Here is a 15,679-nt window from a genome sequence, read left to right on the forward strand (position 1 = left end):
TTCAATCTTTTTAATCCAATTGAAAAATAAAATGTCACGCTTGACATTAACACAAAGTCACCATATATAGATCCTTCCTCGCTTCGCTCCGTCGGTCCAATTATGAAAACCAAAAAAGAAAATAAATTATCATGTCGTTGATGATATCATTTGTCATGGTGATTAATTCATCATCTTATTGATTACTAAATTATTTCTACTTGACTACATTGCTACATGTAGATTAGTTAAACATGCCACCAACTTTTATAGCAGAGGTAGGAAGTTAGGTAATTCATATAAATAAAAAAATCATTTGGCCTTCATTGTAGACTCAGCGAATGATCAAATCATTTGAGGAAATCGTGAAGTTTATCATGCGATTAAATTTGCATCGCGCACCTGATACTATCTTGTGCAGCACAAGTTGTGTCATTGAAAGATGAAGTTAGCGTGACCAAATTTGTGCAGCTAGGTCACTGAGCGACGAAGTTAGCGCAACCAAATATTCAATAATTTTATGTATCTGTACAATAACAAACTTGATTCCAACTTATGATCGATCAAGTATAGAATATAGTCTGTTAACAATGGATGATCACAAGTCAACGTCAGATCTAAAATTATATCTGAACTACCGTTAATTTTTTGATCTAGTTTAGTGACCTTATATTAAAAGAGAAGGTTCTAAAGAACAATCAAACTAGGTGCAATCAAATGCGAACAACCGTTAGTCACTTAAATCAGTAATCAAAAATAAAAATAACAATCCAGATTATAGTTTCCCACAAACGGTACTAGTAGATGCTTTTTGATCCCAAATAAGTCTTTAAACTAGCAGACGTAATTAGGTTACTCTCCTCTCCAAGACAGTATGAAAAGTAATACTATTAGTCGGCTACAACAATGACTACGAAACAAAGTGCCTGCCTATGGATAAGTTTGTAAAAAGAACAAATTTCTCTATTTATAGCCAAGGTAGTATGGACACCAAGGAATTTCCATAACCGAAATTATTCTCAAGATATGTGATAAAGCACCTAAATTCGGTTTTGCATAACTGCAAACAATATCCAACCGTATAACCGAAATCCCTCATGAATAACTCAATATTAACTGGCACTTAACTAATATATATCTCTTTAGAGATATATTTTGTTTGCTGGTAAAACAAAAACATACACATTCGAAAATCTCAAAAGATTCTCAATCATTCGGTTTGGATCTCACCTCGAGTATCAAGGAATATCTTCGAACAATTAATAAATAACATTTCAGCACAAGTTCAAATTACTCATTATATCGATATCTTGAATTTTCCTATTTTTGCAAACCCAATTTCCAAATCACACAAACTCTAAAGTGTAAGTGACTAAGGAAATCGGTTTTGCCTATTAGGACCGGTTCTACCTTGACTCCCAACATAGGTTAGGATCGGTTCTACCTTGACTCCAAACATAAGTTAGGATCAGTTCTATCTTAATTCCCTAAATAGGTTAGAATTCATCCTCCCTCATATCTTCAATGAAAACCGTACCTTTAATAGTTATTGATTTCTTTCAACTACGAAACAAGTTCGTAAGTCTACTTCCTTAAACTCATGTAATGAAACATAGTTTTCTATGCATGAAATGTTCATTACACAGTCTAATAACAAGTTACAAAGATTATGTTTATGTTGCAATTACAATGTTCAAATATATGTATTATACTTCATGATATTAGTAGGAAAAATAATAAGCCAACTGATATTTTGGCTAAGCATGCTTTAAGATTTAAAATTTCAAAGGAATGGTCTAATACAACTCCCACTTTTATCTCTAACCATATAAGAAGAGAAATGGTTTTTGTAAACTCTTATTAAGATTTATATATCTTTCTTTGAATAGAATATATATATATACCAATATAAAGCATTCGCAACTATTTGTATATTATTCCTTGATACTTTGATCATGATAAGATAATCAAGTCTCTAATACTAGAGTCTCATGTATATAACTTCACATTTTACGTTTTTAACCAGAAACGACTTGAAAGCTTCGATATATAAGTGAAAACAAGTAAACTCATGTATTACTAACCCCGAGTAGAAGGATGATATCTTCGTCGATGTCAATACTTAGAGTATGAACCCCGTACCCATCCTAGTTACGGTGATGCTGGTAGGTCCATGAAACCCATAGGTATGTATATTATCAACACCAAATACAGACTTCACAACTTTCTGGTGCAATTTAGGATACTTGAACATGTCTGCAGTTAAGTTCATATGTTTGTCAAACCTGCATGTCGTATACCTTTAAAGATCTAATCAAGATACTAAACCCTGAACTAGGGAAAATTTATGGTTTTCCTATGAATACTCTGTAGCTGGTGAAGAAGTCATTTCCGATATAATAAACATCGCACCTCGATGATGTGTTTAATGAAACAGTACTCCAAAACTTATTGCGAGTTGGGGTTTTAAAACCCTACATAATCTCTGTAAGATGGACAACAACATATTTTGCAGCTTCTTGTCATTTTTTGATATCTATGTGCAAAAACGAATATAACTTTTTCGTTACAATTATCCCTTGACCATTTTTCCATGAAGTACTTGTCCATTATTTGAGTTATTCTTTGGTTGTCAATAAGAACTAGTGAGCAACCATGGAAGTATGTATACCACAAATACTGAAAATAATTAATAAACTAGTATGTGGCCATGTTTTTCTTAAAAAAAATATATACTCAATTGAGATATTTGAATTACGATATATGTCCATGTTTTTTTTTGAGATTTTTCTGTTGATTTTTCTCAAGAGGTTAAATATCAAAATAATAACAATAATCAAATAAGCTGCAATTAATCCAATACAAAAGAATAAATAAAATCAACTAATTTTATCTTTCAAAAACTCAATATATTATGAAAGGATTCAACACTTCATGTTCAATTTGAATAGTTAGATATTCTATTATGCATGCGCAAAACCTCTTATTTAAGTTATTTATATACCAGGGGATACCAAATGCAACCAACTTTTTTGTGCGGCAACCCGTATAGACAAAACTTGACATAATTTCAAGTAGACCAACTTAATGATCCTTGAAAATATGTACATAGTTAATATCTCAACCTTTACAATCAGTATGTATTTAACCACAAGGTCCATTAACCTGATTGTTAAGCACAGTACTTGGACGATCTCAAAAATCAATATCTAAGATCAATCTAGTTGTATCCAAATAATTAATCAGAATTATTCCAAGTGATTAAACTTGTTATCTATCTTTCAAGATACGAATTCTACAAGAAAACTAGTCTCGTTATCAATTACAATGAAGTGGCTATCTACTTAGATCGAATACGTACAAACCTGTGTAAATCCAATTATAAAGATAAATAATATAATGCAAAAAAGGAAAACACAAGACACCAGAAATTTTGTTAACGAGGAAACTATAATAGAAGAAAAAACCCAGGACCTCGTCCAGATTGAACACCACACTGTTTAAGCCGCTACAAGAACTAGTCTACTATCAGACTTCGGACTGGAATGTAGTTGAGACCGAATCCATCCTACAAGTGATTCAGTTACATCCGCGCTCATTAGGTCTCTTGAACCTCACAAGGTTCTACGCACTTGATTCCCTTAGATGATGTCCTTTACATGCTAAGAGTTGCTTCAGCAGGAGTGAATACTTTTGATACCAATCTGCCTCTAACAGATAAGCCTATTTGATTTACGTTTAGATCAATATCAACAGATAAGCCTATTTGATTTTTGTTTCTACCAAGATAAAGGTGTGGAAATATGTTTGCAATAGCAAGCTAGCAAACCTCACAAATCCGGAACCTACGATACCTGAAGAGCATCCTAGATTTGTAACCACCTCTCAAGAATAATCTTCGAAATATCAACTAAGATCAGTCTTTAAATATCTATCTTGATGAATTATGTCCCAAGAGGGAAAACTAACTCTACCTTCCATGTCAAACTCTGAAATATTTTCCATCTAGGACTCGAACCTGGGACCTCATGGAGTAGGAAACCTTTAAGGAAGGTGGATGACCAGCTGAGCTAGCTACCCATTTTCATTATAAGTTATTATTATTTTTTTATTATTTTTTTAATAATAATAATAATTAAAAAAAACAAAGGAATCAATACACGTCGCTAGAAGGTAGCCGAGCGACAAGCTGGGCACCCACACCTTTTTGAACAGTAATGCCTATTCTATGAAACAAAGAACAACCAACTTTATAGTTAACATCATGACGAATAAAGCAATTTCTCAATCTCTTCATGAATATGACAGCATCTTCGCCAAGCTCACCAAAGGTAGTAAAAGCCAAAACATTGAACCCATAACCATGTGACAAACACTTGTCTAAATATTTGGTACACTTACGAGAAACTGCGGAGGAAATAGCATGGCCTGGTGTGTAGTTGAGAGTTCTGGCACTCGTAAAAGGAGATACAACTGTGACGCCAAAACAAACGTCCTTCCCATCTTCCAAGTTGTATACAAGAACATCAGCAGGCTTCGCTTCCTTACCATTAATATCATCTGATAAGAAATCTAAAGAGACTTCTTTTCTTGCAACAACCCCCCTGTAACAAATATCTGCGACAACATCTCTGAGCCATGACGAAACTTAGGACCAAGATCACTGGAACAATGCAAGGCATGGTCACCAAATATGTCCATAGCCTTGCCACAACATAAACACTTGCTACCTTCAACAAAAAGGGGTACTCCGAAGAGATACTGCAAGACTGATCTGAACTGGCTAGGACCTACTGCATGTTTCAACCCACTTATTATTATTATTATTATTTATTTTACACACACCGATATTTTTTTTAAATACTATTACTAATGTTATTGGAAAAAATCACAGAGTAATATTTACACAAGAATAGGAGGAAGTCGTGCAACAATCTGCGCGCCAACTCCCTATTATTATTATTAATTTATTTTTTTAGTAGAATATTGGATAAAGAATATTACATTAACTAGTTGGAAGCCTAACAAGCTAAGCTCCAACAACAAAGGAAATTTCTTATAATTCTTTCACATTCCCTGATCACCCTCTTTGTCCATTTATAAACATACATGTTGTAGATGGGAATAATGCTAAGTATTTTCTTTACCAATATCAGTCTTTCTTGAAATGCAAGCATTCTCCCCTTCCATCCTGCAAGATAGCCTTGTATTTTCTCCACCACTCCCCATACATGATTTGTCTTCACTCTGCCATGAAATAGCATCACACTTAAGTATTTGTCTGGAAATTTTGCTAGTTGCATTTGACAGTCTCCAGCTATTGCTTCTTTTCTAGATTGAGATGTCCCTCCCACAAAACATTTTCTCTTGACTATACTTACTATTTGGCCAGAAGATTATTGATATTCAGCTAAATTATGCATTAGTCTTCTGACATTTTTTCTGTCTCTATTGCAGAATAAGAACATGTCATCTGCGAAAAAATTGTGAGTAGGACAAATACCATTTCTGTTTACCATTAGAAGTAATTTTTTCTCTGCTACCATTTGAGATAGTGCTCTACTTAAAACATCCTCAACAATAATGAATAGCAGAGGAGACAGTGGGTCTCCCTGCCTTAATCCCCTTTCCACTGAGAAATATCCAACATGACCTCCATTAATCATGATAGAAATTCTAGCTGGTCTAAATAACTCTTTTAGCTGGCAAATACATTTATCAGAAAATCCTAATTTCTGCATCCCCGTGAACAAGAATTCCCAGCTAATGGAGTCAAAAGCCTGAGCAATATCAATTTTCATCCACACATTTCCACCTCTTCTGTTGATTTCCATTTCATTTACCATCTCAGAGGCTAGAACTATTTGTTCTTGAATAGATTTACCTTTGATAAAATCTCCCTGTTGAGGTGAAATGATTTTGCTCAACAAACTGCTAATCCTCATAGTGAGAATCTTTATAACAATTTTGAAAAGGAAATTGGAGAGACCAATTGGTCTAAACTGATTTGCTTTTTTAGCATTTTGAGTTTTAGAGATTAATACCAAAAATTTGGAGTTTATACCATTGGGGATGTAGCATCTCTTCCAACAGTATTGAATGGCAGCTATTACATCCTTTCCAATAATTTCCCAGCATTTTCTATAAAACCATTCACCAAAACCTTCAGGCCCTGAAGCACTGTCAGGATCAAGATCAAAAGTAGCAGTTTTAATCTCACTTGCAGATGGTATTAAATATATGAAATCCATGTCACCTTGTGAAAGAACTTTTGGAACTGCTCTCATTATATTGCTAGCAATTTGAACATCTTTATGCTGGAACTTCTCTGTATAATGCTTTACTAGAATTTCAGATATTTGTTTCTGAGTGGCAAGAATATTTCCATTTTCATCTTCAAGCTCAGTGATGGAATTTTGAGATTGTATTATCTTCGTGGAGGTGTGGAGAAATCTTGTATTTGCTGCTCATTCTTTCAACCATTCAGTCCTTGCTTTTTGGAAGAGAATTGCATTCTTTTGATTTGTTAAAATTTCTTGTACTCCTCTGACAGTAACCAGATTAACAGCTTTATATCCTATGGATTGTTGTCTGATGCTAATGTTGCTTGTAATACATCTTTTCCAGCCTGAATGAGCTTAGCATTAACATCTCCAAACACATCCCAGTTCTATTTATTTAAAATTGACTTCAGATTTTTAAATTTGTTCATGAAAATGAAAATGGGAGTCCCGGGTATTTCTTTATTCTACTCATCACTGACTATCTTCAAAAAATCTTTATGTGTTATCCAAACCTTTAGTGCTCTGAATGAAGCATTTTGAGGTTTTGAAATTGAGTTGTGAGATCCACATAGAGGACTGTGATCTGATGTTCCCCTGGTTCCCACTTTATATTCCAAATTTTGGTAGAGCTCCAGCCATTTGTCATTATACACTGCTCTATCTAAAAATTTCAAAGAATCCTTTTTGCCCCTGCTCTGTTGTTGCACCAAGAAAAAGCCAAGCCTTATTTAGGAGCATTTATTAGACCACATGAGTTGAGACAATGACTGAAATCTAAAATAGAAGTTTTGAGAGGACTCCTGCCACCTTTTTTCTCATCAATACTAAGAATAACATTAAAGTCTTCAATAAAAAGCCATGGAAGATTATAAGAGCTCATTAACTCTAATTCTTGCCATAATTCCCTTCTATCTAAAGATAGATTTTCTCCATGAATCCTTGTCACCATTACTTCACCAACTTTTACTGTAATTGCTTGTTTTGTTGTAGATATCACCAATGGATCAGAGATGGAAGCACTCCAACATAACCAAATATTACCTTTTCTCTCATCACTACTATTATGAATAATCTTGCATTTCATACCAATAATCCTCAACATTTTTGCATATTTTGACGTAGCACTAACTTTTGGTTCAACTAACCAAACTAACGAAGGTCTAAAATTTTAACTAAATTCTGAAGTTTATCTTTAGCTTTAAGTCTCCTTAAGCTTATGATATTCCAAAATAAGACTCTCATTTGGAATAAAGAGTTGAGGGAGTAGGTCCCCTCTTCCCAGTATAATTTTTACCAACATTCTTTGCAGCTTATCTTCTTGTAGTGACCTCGGGCTTTCTTTGATGTGAAACTGCAACTTTTGGAACTTCGAGAATGATTTCTTTACTTACTACAGGAGGAATTACATTCACCACAGTAGTTTGAGAAGTAGATCCTATCTCAATCATTTTTACAACATCCAAAGGAGGAAATTCTTCATGAGAATTTAATAAGTTGTCATCAAAAATTTTAAGAACTTCAAATCTTCCAGATGGAATTTCACTTTCTTGTAATTGCTCTTCAATATGAACTGAAGAAGGAAATGTTGACTTTTCTCTACCTGAGTTACTATTTGATGCTGACACAGGGTTACAGATATCAAACCCAATTACCAGATCAATGTCTTCTTTATTCTTGTTTTTTCTTTTATATCTATTAACCGCAGTTGAGCTAGTTCCCATTTCACCTCCCTTTTGAGTTGTTTCTTTCCTTTTTGCTCTACACTCAGCCACATAATGCCCTACTACCTTGCAGTGATTACAAAATTTTGGTGTTTTTGGAATTTGAACTCTTTATAAAAAACCACCATATTTAGTTTTCACCCAAACTTTGTCAGGGAGAGCATTGTTGAGATCAACTTCTACCAGCACACTAGCATAATACCCAATTTTCCTTTGAAGAGTAATATCATCTACTTCCACAGGTCTACCAATAGCTCTACCAATATCCATAATGATTTTCTCCTTCCAGTATTCAAGACTTAAACCTGGGAGATGACACCATACAAAAGTTGTTGAAGATTTATGGTTCTCTGGTTTGAAATTAGGTTCCCAGTTTCGGATCTTAAAACCTTGCTTTTCAACTTCCCAATATTGAGACCAAATGTGATGTTTATCATCCTTATTATCTAGTTCAATCACAAAGAATCCTTTACCCAGAGGAATTAGTTGACAACTTCCTTTAAATACCCATTGACTTCTGAGTGATTTCTCAGCAGTTTCTAAAGAAATTTTCAAAAAATCTAGACGACCAATAAGACTGAATTTCCATTCATTTAATCAATCATCGAGGTCATCATCAGAGATACAAACCTCTGGTTCATCACCATGCTTGTCTTCATAAGAATTTGAAGAAAAATTTCTAGATCTATATTGATTATCCATCGATTTATTTTGTGATGGTTTTTCAACCAAAGGGTCTAATTCGGACATATTTATGATAAGAAGAAAAAACTATATAAAAATCCACACCTATCATTAGATTCGGGTGAAAAAATCACCTGAGATTTCTTGATTTGCTCCCTGAAAATTGAAAATTCGAAGAAGAAAGTCAATTGAGTCTGTCGCCTATTCTAAGAGTGTCACTCTCTTCAACTCACCCTGATTCTCTTCGAGAGAGGATGTTTAAAAAGAACCATAAAAAATTACTTTTAAAAATACATAACTTAAGAAAAATAAATAACCTAAAGATTGAAAATAAATAATTAAAAAAAATACATAACTTAATCATTATCTTCCATGCTCTGCCGGAAGACCAGAAAAAAGTGTCATATCCAACAATCATAAGAAGCGGGAGCTCAAGGATAACTGTTGGTTTTAGATAATGACCCTTATATTGACCGACCCAATAAACAGGGAACCCTTGCCATTCCAAATGCATACAATCGAGACTATCTAGCATTCCTGGGAATCCCCTTTCCTCATTCTCCCTCAATATTTGTCTAACATCTTCGTCGGTTGGTTTTCGTAAATATGTTGGACCAAAATGATTAATCATTACTTCACAAAACAATGAAAGGTAATTGTGTGAATTTTTTTTTCAGGACTATGACCTCTAATATTCAGTGCATCAAACTAATAATTAAATTGAGGTTTTACTCGACAAACTCTTCAATAATCTTTTTCACCAGATGATGAGGCATGCATAATCGACATTTAAAATTTTGACAGAGTACACACAATTTGGAAGAAAATAATCGTGCATCAGCTTTGGGTGGTAAAATTCCCTCCCTCGATACGTATATCTTCTTGATAATACTTCTTTGGGCTCTGGAACTCTTGGTATTTGGCCCATATGTACAAGCATCAAACTGTCGATTGGTTTATTATCTTCAATTTCCTCATCGTCAATTTCTTGCAACCTCATACGATACGTTTCTTGATGTAATGTGAACCGATTCATAATAATATTCCTCTCTTCATTGGAACTTGACATTGATGATTATGAAATTTAAAATTGAGAATTTAGAAAAAGAAATTGGTGAAATATATATAGAAGTATGTATGAGTTACCTGGAGAAGTAAAAGGGCGTATATAAAGGAACCATCAGGGGGAAATAACCATTGCAGAATAACTACTGGTCGATAATCTTAATATCGCCAGCGTTATTATTCATAGCGCGCGAAGGAAAAAATGACGCCAGTGATATAGTCTGTATCGCTGGCGATATTAAGGATATCGCTCGCTAGAAAGTCAGTCGCTCAGTGGTTTTTCCATAGTGTCTCAATTGGTTTTCCATGCCACCTGGTATGCCAAACCAGTTTTTTTTGGCATGTGCATAAGAATAGGCATTGGTGGGAATTTTTAGGATTAAATTTTCACTCTTCGTGGAACAAAATCATTATAAGATTTATTTTATGTAGATACTAATTATAGTATCTTGAACTTCATGATAATCACACAATCAATATGCAAAAAATGGTTTATGATAAATACCTTATAGCGTTAATCCGTACTTCGACATGATCATTTTGGTGGTAGCTGTAATACCTTGTGGAGGTCATGGTTTATCTCTCTTAACCTTAGCAGTAATTAATAATTTCTTGGATACAATAGTTACACTAGTGATGGATATTGTTTCCCTTTTATATGCGGAGAGAGGACCAAGTTCCTAGAATTTTATTAGTAGTTTTTAGATCTCGACCATCCATCAAGGAAGAGCATAATTAGGAAATAAATCCTTAATGAAACCTAAGATGTTTAGCAACATCTCAATTAGCCCAAAGTTATCACATGGGACCAATGAGATAATTCCATGTTATGGAAATTATCTTACATTCTCCCACTGGTCCATGGGATAATTTGTATAATGGTTAATCATAGAAAACATAAGGCGCGCACAATTTCTAAACAAAATTTAATGGTTAACATGATACCTTAATCAAGCAAACTACTCATGCGAGTCATAGCGGTGGCATATTGTCATGTTATTAATATGGTCCCTTCCATGTACCACAACATGAGTAGCTCACTCAACTAGGACTTAAATAGGAGTATCATAATGGTCCATTGATGCCTTTAAGAAACACAATTTCTGTTAACATTCATCCATTCAAATAAGTGTATACTAAATACGTATACAAAAATAAATTCAGAAATGTATTATTAAGAGCTCAATAAGTGTTCCAAATAAGCACATAAATTAGCTGAATTCATTAATCAATTACTCCCACAGACCTAAGATTTTTTAATCTTTTCTTGAGATCTTAAAAGGTATTGTTCATTAAGTAAATCTTCGTATGCAATTGTGCTTAAGCAGTAGATGAACAACTATTGTTTCCGAATTTCTCGATTCACGCATATATACTTAAGGTTCATGTGTTTTGTTCCTATTATATGATATCGTGCTTTAATGATGCGAAGCTAAGACGATAAATTTCAGCAGTATAAAGACAAACCTTAAGCCTCTGAGTCTCGCAGACATACATAAATATTCAAACTTAATTTTAGGGATAATATTAATGGATTCTTTCTTTATAGAATCCGCACATCCACCAAACTTAAAGTTTGAAAAACCCAGTGAACTTTAACTGAGTTGTCTAACTAATTTTAAGACATAAAGAAAAATTATTACCTTAAATTCTTGATAACTTTCCTGTTAGTTGTTCTTTGATTTAGGCATTTAGCTAACATATCAACAACATGTTATATGTTCCATATCAGAATTAAGACACAATGAAGATTAAATTTATATCTTATATCCTATTTGAAACAAAATATTCTAAATATGTTATTATCTCAAAAAATTTCGAATATTTGATATGCACTTTAGTTGAGATATTAAGTAATACACATGATATGTGACTATCACATGGTAACTTCATTGACATCCTTTATTTCGAAAAATACAAAGACATGCATAAAGTCAAGATCACTACTCATACGTAGTAAATCTTAACATAAAATACAAAGAGTATGAATTTCTCCCACTGATCTTGAGTTATATGCATGGATCCACAATAATTTTATCCAAAGCCAAATAACATTACCTGGTCTTATTGAATTTTAGGTATGCAATATTTGGGAAGTTTTCTTATTTTATACTTTGTGTTAGAGCACTGCTCGGTCGAACTCGCAAACGTTGCTATCTCAAGCTTGTTTGTCAAATTTAGTTGTCAAAACTATATGTCTTGATTTCTAGTCTACTTATAGCTAAGTCTCGAACTAGGATAATTAAGTGTAGTTGAGCTCCAGACTCCACCGCGATCATCTTACGAAGACGAAGAACTACTCAAGGAACCAGTGGAACTTCATCCAACTAAAACGTATATGGAGACTTGAACTTATTTATCACTCAAAAGTCTATCTACTATATCTCCTACTCTTGAGACAAAATTCGTATAAGTATATAGTTTTCAATTATACACATTTGCTATTTAGGGACGAGTTTATCTCGCCTATCTATTTCTCGAAATATGTTTCGCTTTAACCAAATTCATCATTACTCGTGACGAATGTCATGATGACATTTCAACATATTGAAAATCGCTTCGATGAAAAATAGTTTGTGAATAACAACTATATAACATCCTCTAAGAATGTTTCAATGATTGAAATGTAGAGTTGAGATTATGCAACCATCTTTGGATATAAGCATATATAGTGCGTTCGCATATTAGTGTATAAATCCATAAATCGAGAACCAAGTGTATGCATATGTGTGTATACGGAATTAGTGAAGGAGATAGGTTAAGTATGCATACCCGGTGGAAGTTCACGTCCGTGAAATTCTGCTGAGTTTGGAGTTTACAAACTCTTAAACCAGTCACCTAAAGTATGCGTACCCGTATGCATACTAGCGGAACTTTTCCACCCGAAATTTCCTGCTGAGTTTGGAATTCAAAACCAATTCAAATCTGGTTGCTTAAGTACGCATACCTGTACGCATACTTAAGCTGGTTATTTTCTCAAATCGGTAGTTCATGAACTTAAACAAATAAACTATAGGTAATGCAATCTTTGCAAACTGTGGCTATAATTTTCATGAATTGATTCAAATGAATCAAACCAATTTTGTTTCAATTGTGTCTATTCATAAACACCTAAGCAATTGAACAACTCTCCAACTAGTTCTTTTGAAGTCATTTGAACTAGTTGTGATAAATATGAATACGGTTGATATAAAAGTGCTCATATGGCTAACCATTGGTTAACTATTTTTGAACCAACTAAGTGTACTCGTTTATGTACGGTTACTCAAACCTAAATGAAATACATTTCATTTGTGTGTAACAAGCTAAGTTTCGATCTAACGGTTGAAAGATATTAGCTTGAATATAATCAGGTTTTCATCTAATGGTGAATATTAAATGCTTTGTTACTAATCTAACATTGATTCCAAACCCTGATTTGAAAATTATATAAAGGAGAAATCTAGCAACTGGGAAACCTAATGCCCACACCTCTTGTGTGATACTAGTTGTGTTAAGATAGAGTTGATTCTCCTTTAACCTTAGGTTTCTTCTCAAGACCCTATAGGTTAACGACTTAAAGACTTCATTGGGATTGTCAAGCCAAACCGAACTACTTCTCTTGTGGTTTAGTGATCTGATCTTGTTGTTTCTATCGTAAGAGTACAATCGTAAGATTGGCTTGAGATTATATCTCTGATAGGCAAGATAAAAGAAGTCACAAACATCTTTGTCTCATCGTTTGTGATTCCGCAATATCTTATTTCGCTAGTCTATTAAGATTATTGTGAGGTGATTGATAATTCTAGGCTGCTCTTCGGGAATATAAGTCCAGGTTATCAATTGGTTCCTGTTCACCTTATTTTATCAAAATACGGAACAAACTCGTAGGTTTATCTATGGGAGACAGATTTATCTATTATCGTAGACTTTTCTGTGTGATACATATTTGTTTATTAAAGTCTTCGACTTTGGGTCGTAGCAACTCTTGGTTGTGGGTGAGATCAGCTAAGAGAATCAAGTACGTAGCATCTTGTTGGGATCAGAGACCCAAGGAGCGCAACTGTACCTTGAATCAGTATGAGATTGATTGGGGTTCAACTACAGTCCAGACCAAAGTTATTTTGTAGTATGCTAGTGTCTGTAGCGGCTTAATACAGTGTGGTGTTCAATCTGGACTAGGTCCCGGGGTTTTTCTGCATTTGCGGTTTCCTCGTTAGCAAAACTTCTGGTATCTGTGTTATTTATTTTCCGCATTATACTTTGTTATATAATTAAAATATCACAGGTTGTGCGTTGTATTGATCAATTGTGAAATCCAACCTTTGGTTGTTGATTGGAAATTGATTGATCCTTGGATATTGGTCTTTGGTACCATCCAAGTTTATATTCTCCTATATTCAATCGGGCTCGCAGATTTCCATTTGCTGATTGAATTAGAGACTGACATATTTAACTCCTTGATGTATCTTTCTTAAGATTGAGTATAACTGTCTAGATGATTCTTTTGAAAGTATATTGGAGTTAGTCCATACATATTGCTAATCAAAATATTGGGTGTGGTTGTTAGACCCCCGCATTTTCAATTGGTATCTGAGGAGGCAAACACGTTCAAGAACTCAAAAGTCTCTGTTTGTAGCATTCTGACTCCATGGACAGAGGTGCTATCTCTATAAACGTACCACCAGTCTTCGATGGCTCAAATTACTTATGGTGGAAAATTACTATGCGAGCTTTTCTTCAATCGCGTGATATTCAATCATGGGTTTATGTAGTTAAGGGCTATTATGCCCCCGTTGTGGCAATAGGTAACGCTACCATTTCAAAGGATATTGGTGTATATGATGCTGCTGAGATACTTGATGCAAAACAAAACTCCGACGGTTTGAACGTCATCATACATGCCATAACCCCTAATCATCAACACCATGTATCTACTTGCACTCGGTCTAAAGATGCTTGGGATATCATAGAAACCGTATTTGAAGGAAATACCGGTGAGAAGGAATCCAGGCTTCAAAACCTAAATTCCGATTGGGAAAACCTTCGTATGGAAGATGAAGATATATTTGATGAGTTTAATCACAAAGTGTCTGAAATTGTTAATGCATCTTTTCCATTGGGTAAGACTATTCCTGAAAAGAACAATGTGATGAAAATTCTCAGATCGCTGCCATCTAGATACAATTCTAAGAAGCATGCTATCGTTGAAGGAAAATAACCTTGATGCGCTCTCCAGAAATATGTTGGTTGGGAAGCTAAAGATCTTTGATCATGAGCATACATCCAAATCCAGCAAGGATGTAGCGTTCAAAGCACAAGATTTCCAAAACCTTGATTTACATCTAAAGGGAAATCAAATCGGTGTTTTGTGCAAACAAAAATTGATTTTTATCAATCGTGTTGGTGTATCTTATAAATAGAGACTTGGGTTATGCTAGAAGATTTACGAGGAGAATTCCTAAAGACAATTGGTGTTGTGCTAGGAGTTTTATAAGTGCTTGAATACATCTGAAGCAGGTATTACATCTAGTCTGAATAGGTAGTAGGAAATTAGTGTAACAAGTTATAATCAGTGTGTGTTTATTCTGGACTAGGTCCGGGGTTTTTCTGCTTCTGCGCTTTCCTCGTTAAAAAAATCTCTGGTGTCTGTGTTATTTCTTTTCCGCATTATATTTGTTTATATAATTGAAATATCACAGGTTGTACATAAGTTCAATCAATTGTGAATCCGACCTTTGGGTTGTTGATTAAATTGATTGATACTTGGATATTGGTTTTTGATACCGTCCAAGTTATTTCTTATATTCAATCGGGCTCGCAAATTCCTATTTGTTTGATTGCGGATTGAATTGAGAAATTGAGATATAACTCTTTGATATACTTTTCTTAAGATTGAGTCTGACTGTCTAGTTTATTCTCTTGAAAGTATATTGAAGTTAGTCCATACAGATTTCCAAACGAATT

This window comes from Papaver somniferum, chromosome 11 (assembly GCF_003573695.1).
Source record: "Papaver somniferum cultivar HN1 chromosome 11, ASM357369v1, whole genome shotgun sequence".
Taxonomy (NCBI): domain Eukaryota; kingdom Viridiplantae; phylum Streptophyta; class Magnoliopsida; order Ranunculales; family Papaveraceae; genus Papaver; species Papaver somniferum.